This window comes from Fukomys damarensis, unplaced genomic scaffold (assembly GCF_012274545.1).
Source record: "Fukomys damarensis isolate Sample0158 unplaced genomic scaffold, DMR_v1.0_HiC HiC_scaffold_4, whole genome shotgun sequence".
Taxonomy (NCBI): domain Eukaryota; kingdom Metazoa; phylum Chordata; class Mammalia; order Rodentia; family Bathyergidae; genus Fukomys; species Fukomys damarensis.
The window spans coordinates 70,731,198-70,739,198 of NW_022900916.1; positions in this window are offsets into that span (position 1 = coordinate 70,731,198).

The window sequence follows — 8,001 nt, forward strand, 5'->3', positions numbered from 1 at the left end:
CCTCCTCCTCCTCCTCCTGAAGCAAAGGCCTCTGCCAGCCATTCCCTGTGTCTGACTCACATCCTTATTACCTCCTTCTCCTCTCACTTTCCCCCCAAGGAACTGATTTTTCCTCCCATCTAAGCCAAAAAGCATTTCTCTGGATTAAGAGGACTGATGAGAGCATTTTTAATATTTGAGTCCAGGTTTACAAGTTCCATAAAACCGACTGTTCCCATTGCCTGCTTTGTCCTCCTGGCTCCCTTTGTCAATAGTTTTGCTCTCTTCTTTGCTCTGGAGAAACCAGCACAGCACTGGTCCAGATGGGGGACTCCAGCCCCCTGGCAACTACCCCAGCAAGACCCCCTGCTCTGGTTCTGCTAGTCCCAGATGCAGGATGTAACACCTCTCAAAAACCCTTCAGAAAGCGGGTGGGGGGTGCATATGCCATCTTTCGTATCTTTCAAGTAAAGACTGGTTTGACAGCATGCAGAGCAAGCTGCTCAGAGGGAGCATGCTTCAAGCCCTAGGGGAAAGTCTTGACAGTTCATTCCAGGGAAAACTGGAGCTTTCCCTGGCCGCCCTGCCTTTGACTAATAAGGAGGTGGAAAGCTGAGACAGTGCCTTCCCAGGGCAGGAAGATAATGGCCTTTGTTCTCTGTCCCTCCCTCATTTGCATCCCTATTGCAACACTATTTTCCCTGGCTCCTCAAATTAATGGTAGCTGTGCCCACTTCACCTTAATTCCAGGAACCTTGAAATACAGGCTTTATCTGGAATAACCCCGCCAGGAGCCACTGGACTGCAGTGCAGTGGTGTTGAGAAGTAAAGGGCTTTAGTGTAGGAAGGGGCTAGGCCTTCTGCTCTGCTCTTGGGCTGATCTGACCCCTCCTTTTGGAAGCTGCACTCCACCAGGCAGCTGTTTCCCCCTGCTAACACCAGAGTCCTCCGGCTTCCCAGGGAAGTCTCGTTCAAAAAAGTAGGAAACCCCAATGTGACATTTCCATCTTTCCTCACGACCAATCACGGAACCATCCACAGTGTAATTATGTCCAGATGAGGAAAATGTCCTAAATGACAGACAGGGCGTGTGTGTGTTTATGTGCATGAAAAATGTCATCCCAAGATGTAACACCCAAAACAAGTTGGCTAACACTGGGCAATGAATCACTGAGAAAATCGCCCCTCTACTGGAGAGATAAGCACTCTTGTCTAGATGAGTAGATCTGAAATCTACAGTGGTGTGCTCTAGCAATTTTAGCAATTATAATAACTAATGTTCCCATTTTGAACATAATATCTTTTAGCAACAAGAAAACCAAAATATCATTTTATTATACACAGCTAAGTCTGTTAGCAATATAGGCGGTCAGACAGGGCTAGGCCTTCAAAGAAAACAGTTCAGAAGATAAGAACTATTCCAACCAGGGGCTTGAAGTCCAGGCCTCAAGATAAATATGGAAGACTACACCATCATACTTTCCCAAGGGAAAAAGGGTAGCGAGTGATATTCTAAAGAGGCATCAGTCACCTGGGGTGGGGGACCGAGACCTCCTGACCCCTCCTTCCAGGAAAGGTCTTTGTTCCTCCCATGTAAACTTGTGCCTAAGCAACTATACTTGCTTGGTTGAGCATAGTTTTGTCCCACCTTTCTCCCACCTTCTGATTTTGTGCCTTCCTCATGATTTTGCTCCATAAAACTGGAGAAGTGAGCTCTTGAGCAACCCACTTTCCAGGTCCCCTCCTGTCTCTCTCAGGAAGGAGCTATCTGTCCCTCAATAAATTTTTCCTACTCTTAACCTCTGTCGTTCCTAGAATTCATTCTTCTATTTTAGAGGACATGAACTCAGCGTATCATACATCTAGCAGGCTGGGAGTTACATCTGTTTCCTCTATATCATTCCTAGGCCAATTTCATTGGTATTTCTCCAAAAGACTAGGAAAACACATACATTTTGTTCCAGGACCTTCTTTCCCATAAGTTACAGTATCTTGGCAATAGTCCCACGAGGTAAGCATCACGAATCAAATGAGGTTCAGAGAGATTGTGTCATTTGCTCAGGATGACTCATCCCATCATCCCCATCACAATTGACACTGTCGTTACCATACCTCCTCTTTATTTGGCACTAACTTTAGTCTAGGACTGTGTGAGATATTTGATAAGCATAAACCTTACCTTATTAATCATGAAATAATGTAGATATTTCAGATATCCCTTCATAAATGAGCAAATGAAAGATCAGGAGACATGCCCTTACCCCTAAGAATATAGTTAATGAGCTGTAGACGTTCAGATCCACACCCATGCCAATGACTTCTCAAGGTCAGGTTCGTTCTTGTTAAGGTACATGTCCATGAGTTCTTTGATACTCTTCCCATCAATAGAAAGACACTAACTTTTCTACCCTGAAAAGTAGACGGCACAAGACTGGTGCAACCACTGTGGAAATCAATACGGGGATACCTCAAAAAACTAGGATTAGAGGTTCCATTTGACCCAGCTATCCCTCTGCTGGATATCTTTCCAAAATAATTAAAAGAATCATGCCACAGAGATATATGAACACCCATGTTTTTAGTGTCACCATTTATAATAGCTAAAACTTGGAAGCAGCACAGTTATCCATCAACTGGAGACTGGATAAAGAAGATGTGGTTTCTCTGTAAAATGGAGTACTACTCAGCCATAAAGAATGAGAAACTAGAGTCATTCATAGGAAAATGGATGCTATTGAGGCCATACTCTTAAGTAAAATAAATAAGGCACACATGTGTAAATACCGAATAGTTTCTCTGGTGTAAATAACTAAAAGTGTAAATCAGGTTCAAATTGTACAATTGACAATGTAAAATAGGAAGAAAGGGTCTGAAGAATTAAGGGGAGTGGGAAGGGTAGGGGAAAGAAAAGAAGGGAAAGAAAAAATATGAGAAAAGGAACAAATGGAAACAAAGTCTTTGTAAATAGGGAAGGGTGGAGAGGGTTAAGGAAGGGCAGGGAGGTGGGGAGAAAATAAGAACCGAGGTACATCATGGACAGGTTCAAGACCCCAGTGGTGAAGGTAACTGTGCTGTGTACCTAAAGTGTACCAGTAAGCTTAATGAAAAAAAAAAAAAGTAAGCTGCATGTAAGGATTCACTTCCAAGGAAGAAAAGGAAAATCTGTCTCTTTCTCTCTCCCTCCCTCCCTCTCCCTCTCCCTCCCTCTCTCTCCCTCCCTCCCTCTCTTCATTTTCTATTCTTGAGGAAGCCAGCTGCCATGTCGTGCAGATCTTTAATCCCCTCCATGGAGAGACTCCTGTGGCAAGGGCCAAGCCGCCCTGAGATAGGCACCTGGTGGTGCCTTCCTGATAGCAGGTTCTCCAGCTCCAGCCATTCCTTGTGCCCTGAGGACTGCAAAGTCCGCAGAGACCGTGAGCCAGAATTTGTTATGCAGCAATATATAAGTAGCTCACATAATTTTCTCTAAATTCCATTTCTCCCAAAGCAACTGCATTTCCCCTGCATGTCCAGTGTGCACAACAATGAGTAGACGAGGAAGTAAAAACCCTGTCCCGGCTTCTCAAGACCTGGCCCTTTGACAAGTATACACCAAGTGCTCTGAACCTCGGGTCTGGTCACTACGGCCACACTGAAAATTGTGAGCATTACATTTAGCCATCTGTGGGTGACCCCAGTTTCTCACGATCCACATCTTCTTAAGATTCCAAACAGTGGGAATCTCATTCCACTTGTCCTGCAAGGTTATAATGTGACCTTTTGTACTTGGCCAACAAGACTTGACCAAGAACACAGACTTTCCTATTAGTTATATTAATATCTCAAAAACATTTTTGATCACTAGACAATCTTCCTTATATGAATTAAATGACCGGAGCCTGTTCCTCCAGTGCCCACAGAAGTCTGATTTTCAGGCTACCCTGGTGATGATATTCAGACATCCCTATGCTTGAGTGTCTCAGTGTCACTTGGCTTTTCTGTGGTCTGGCCAAGACTTTGCTGAAAACATAAAACTGGCCTGAAAAGTGCACACACTGTTGGTGAACTTGTGTGCTCTCTCTCTCTCTCTCTCTCATGATCTAGCATGGTCTAGCTGGAAAGTTCAAATGCCTGGACAAGTTTCCAGACTTTATCAGGACTTCAGAGACATCCAAACTCATTCTTCCTGTTTCTCTTTTTCCAATGCTTAGAAGTTCTTGGATGGAAGATTTAAAATTGGGAGGGTCTGCCTCTTTATAGAATTGCAAATAAAATATCCCCAAGAGAAGGTCTCTGGATGAATAAACACATGACTTTCATTTGCCTAACTCTGCAAAAGTACTTTTAATGGAATCCAGGCAAAATCCCCATGGACCACGGCTTGCAGGCTGCCCACTCCTCGATCCTAGCACGAGGATAACACACACCATGTTCCTTCCCGTCTGCCTTTTAATCAAGTGCATTACAGCATGCGAGGACTCTAGGGGCTCCTCTTCTCCAGATGGTTCTCCCGCCCTGCTGTGGCCTCCATTCTGAAGGAAATGGAACAGTATTTTCCATTTAGGACTTTAAATTGGTTTGTTTTCCCCCAGTCTCTGTACATGCTGACCTCACTTTCACTGAACTCTGAGAGAGTAAGAGTCTGTACCAAGCCAGCGGGGTCAAGCACACCTGGGATTATACACAGCTGCCAAAATAAAATAGCTTTCTCTCCCCATTGTAGGGTGAGGGTTTGAATAAACTAAGGCTGGAATAAGGCCTTGAACTTCTTTTATGCTAGATTCATTGTGACTATGAAATAGGTTAATTCAAATCCAGAATATATGTCCATACAAGGTTTCTATTATGATTCTGTCCAGTTCATATCCATCTTGATTGTAAAGCATTCTTGTGGCACAACTAAAATAAAAGTAGTCTCTGCACTTTTCAGCACCACACTCCTACCATAGCAGCTCCAGCTCTCTCGTCACTCAAGATTGTCCACTGGCTCCTTAGTGAAAATCCCATCAGAATCTGATGGGAATAGCTATACTCACCCCTTACATCTATCATTCAAGCACAGAGCATGGGAAAACACACACATACACACACACACACACAAAGCCCTTCCTACTGACACCACACCCAGTCCCAGAACAGGTCCAGAAGAAAATACCTAGTGGTGTTGGCACTGTGCTAATTGATGCTAACACACGATGCCATGTATGAGATCCTCACCATGTCCCAGCACCATGCTCTATGTTTTATCCCACCTAACCTTCATAACAATCTTATTAGTCCTGTTTGGTGGAAGAGGCTATTTAAGGTGCCCAAAGTCACAAGACACAGATGAGAACAAAAGGATAGATGCTGAGATCCCACCACGACACAATGAATCCGCAATTGATGCCATGCAGGAACGGTGGTGTCCCAGCAAAAGGTGCAATTAACTTGGCAAAGAGAATGGTGGGGAAGACTGGGAGGGGGACTTCTTGGAGTAAGGGAGTCTCCTGCGGTCTTGGATGATAAGCAGTCATTGCCAAGGCTGACACAGAGAGAGGAGCAACAAGCTAGATGTGGTGGAGCTAGCCTGTAATCTCAGCACTCTGGGAGGCTGAAGCAGGAGGATCACAGGCTCAGTCCTGGTTAATCCAACAACTTAGCAAACACTTGTTCAAAAATTTAAGAACAATTATTTAAGGGACTGAGAATGTAGCTCAGCTCAAAGGCCCTGGGTACAATCCTCAATATCACCCAAGGGTGGCGGGTAGAGATAGCGAGAGATGGGATGTGGATGAGATGGGGGGACAGGGAGCAGGAGGTCACCTAGAGGGATATTTAAGGAGATTGTCATCACGTCACAACACCCCCAAAGCACGGCATGGCTCAGAGTCACAAGTGGCCCAGGGTAAGAGGAGAAGAGAGCATCTGTGAAGGCCGAGAGCACGGATGGCGAAGATGATCAAATGGCCTGGAGCAGGTTTCCAGGCTTCTCCTGCTCACCTGAGGGTTCTCCTCATGTCCGCTGAGGATAGTCACTTAGCTGTGGCGTAGCAGGACTCTTCTGTGAGGGGAGTGGGGATTGGAGCCAGGTTGTCTGCTCTAAGAAAAGGTAAAGAGATTGAGAGGAGAGAAGCAAAACCCACTTAGTAGCTAGACTTAGAAGGATGCATGAGCTTGGAGGGAAAGTGAGTACTGGTGGGAAGAAACATGGATTTTAGGGCCACAGTGATACTTCTGGTGCATGGTTGTAACTTTAAGAATGCAAGGAAAAACAATCTATTTTTGTTGGGGGGATGCAGATATAAATGTGTATCATGCTGTGTTTTCCATGAAACCCTGACATTTTCCATCTGGATTTTCTGGAGGCATCTCAAAGGAGATGTAGGAGGTGCTGGCTGATGTGTCGCCATCCGTCGGACTCTGAAACCCTGCCTAGGGAGAAACTGGTGTCCAAATCTCTTACATCCCTGGCAAGCCTGAGAGAGGAACCAGCATGGAGCCTACTTGGTCCTGCAGGAGTCCTGGAGTTCTTGCGCAAAGGGCTTTTGTCTCCCTCAACCTTTTGTCTGCCTTTTAGCACCTGGTGCAGGCATCCCAGCCAGACCCTCTGGTCAAGAAAGGTACGCCTGGTTACAGCCAGGTGGGGCCCATGCCCCCTCTGCCCAGTTAAGCCTGTGGCTAGAATTAGAGATGTAGCAGGAAGGTCTGTAGTTTAATGAATTAACATTTCTTTGACACCTACTATGCACCAGTCACTGCACAAAACATTGGTTCTTGAAGCTAAGAGTGTGGTCTCTGACCTCAAGGAGCTCCTGGTCTGTGCAGACCTAAAGGGTGAGGCAGGTGGAAACTGAGAAATGACAGAGAGTTACTTGGTAATTGCCTGCTTCTCTCTGTGTCCCCAAGGAGTGTGTGCAGTCACCCTGCGGGGCTTTGTGCTGCCCCCCAAACCCAAGAATGCTCAACTCTTGTGTCTAAAATGTTGTAGAGTTTGCCGAGAATCTGTACATATCTGATCACATTACACCATCTCTCGATTACTTATGGCATCTAACAAAATGCACACATTGTGTGAATAGTCACTGCTCTGTATTGTTGCAGGAATAATGACAAGATAAAATAACTGCACATACTTTTTTCAAGTCATTTTGATTCATGGCTAGGTGAATCTCGGATGTGGAACATACAAATGTGAAAGGTCAACTACCTTGCTCATGACTTAATTCCTTTGCCTGCAGGAGCTTCAGGTACACAGTTGGTGAGTAAGGTAATTGTCACAGGTGGAAATGCTTCTAGGGTATGAGAGGAGGGAAGAGATGGTGTTTTAGGCACAAATGAAAACACTGTCCCAGCAGAGAAGCCACCCAACAAACTCCTCTTCACCATGTAGATGCCACATGTGAAGTGGTTCACAAAAGAGGCTTCCTTTGGAAGCTTTCTCCAGCCTTAGGCTTCTCAAAACGATCATCACTCTAAGCATACAAGATCATCTGCCTTGAAACAAACACATAGAAAATATTCATCTCCCATCCAGGCTGCCTTCCCTGTTGTATTTCCCCTCTTGGATTTTTATTCCCAACCTTACCCTCTAAACACTTTCTATCCACCAGTAATCTGTGTCTGTCTCAAGGGTTCCAGCTCTCAGTGACTTGAGGGTTATAAAGGTGCCCCTGGATTAGTCACAGTCTGAACTGCATGGGCATGAGCTGTGTGTGCAGCTGGCAGTTAGGTCATTAAAGCACTTGACAAAACATGTCAGGTTGCAAAAATATAGGATGAGCTGATATAAGAGGCTGCGTGTGACTGGAAGCCGTAGATGTGCTCTGGAGGGCAAAGTGTGCTTATCCCCATCTTTGTGGAGAGGCCACCTAATTGGCAAGTGGCACTCTGTAGGTGCTCAGTAAGTGTTTGATAAATGCAGCCAAGCAGGCACCAGCTCTGCAGAGATACTGGTGGCCACCACAGCAAATACTTACAACCAAATGCCTCCCCATCTTCAGAGAGCTTATTCCACAAAGCGACACTAGCAGGTGGAGCTGAAAACATTAATAAGCTTCTCAG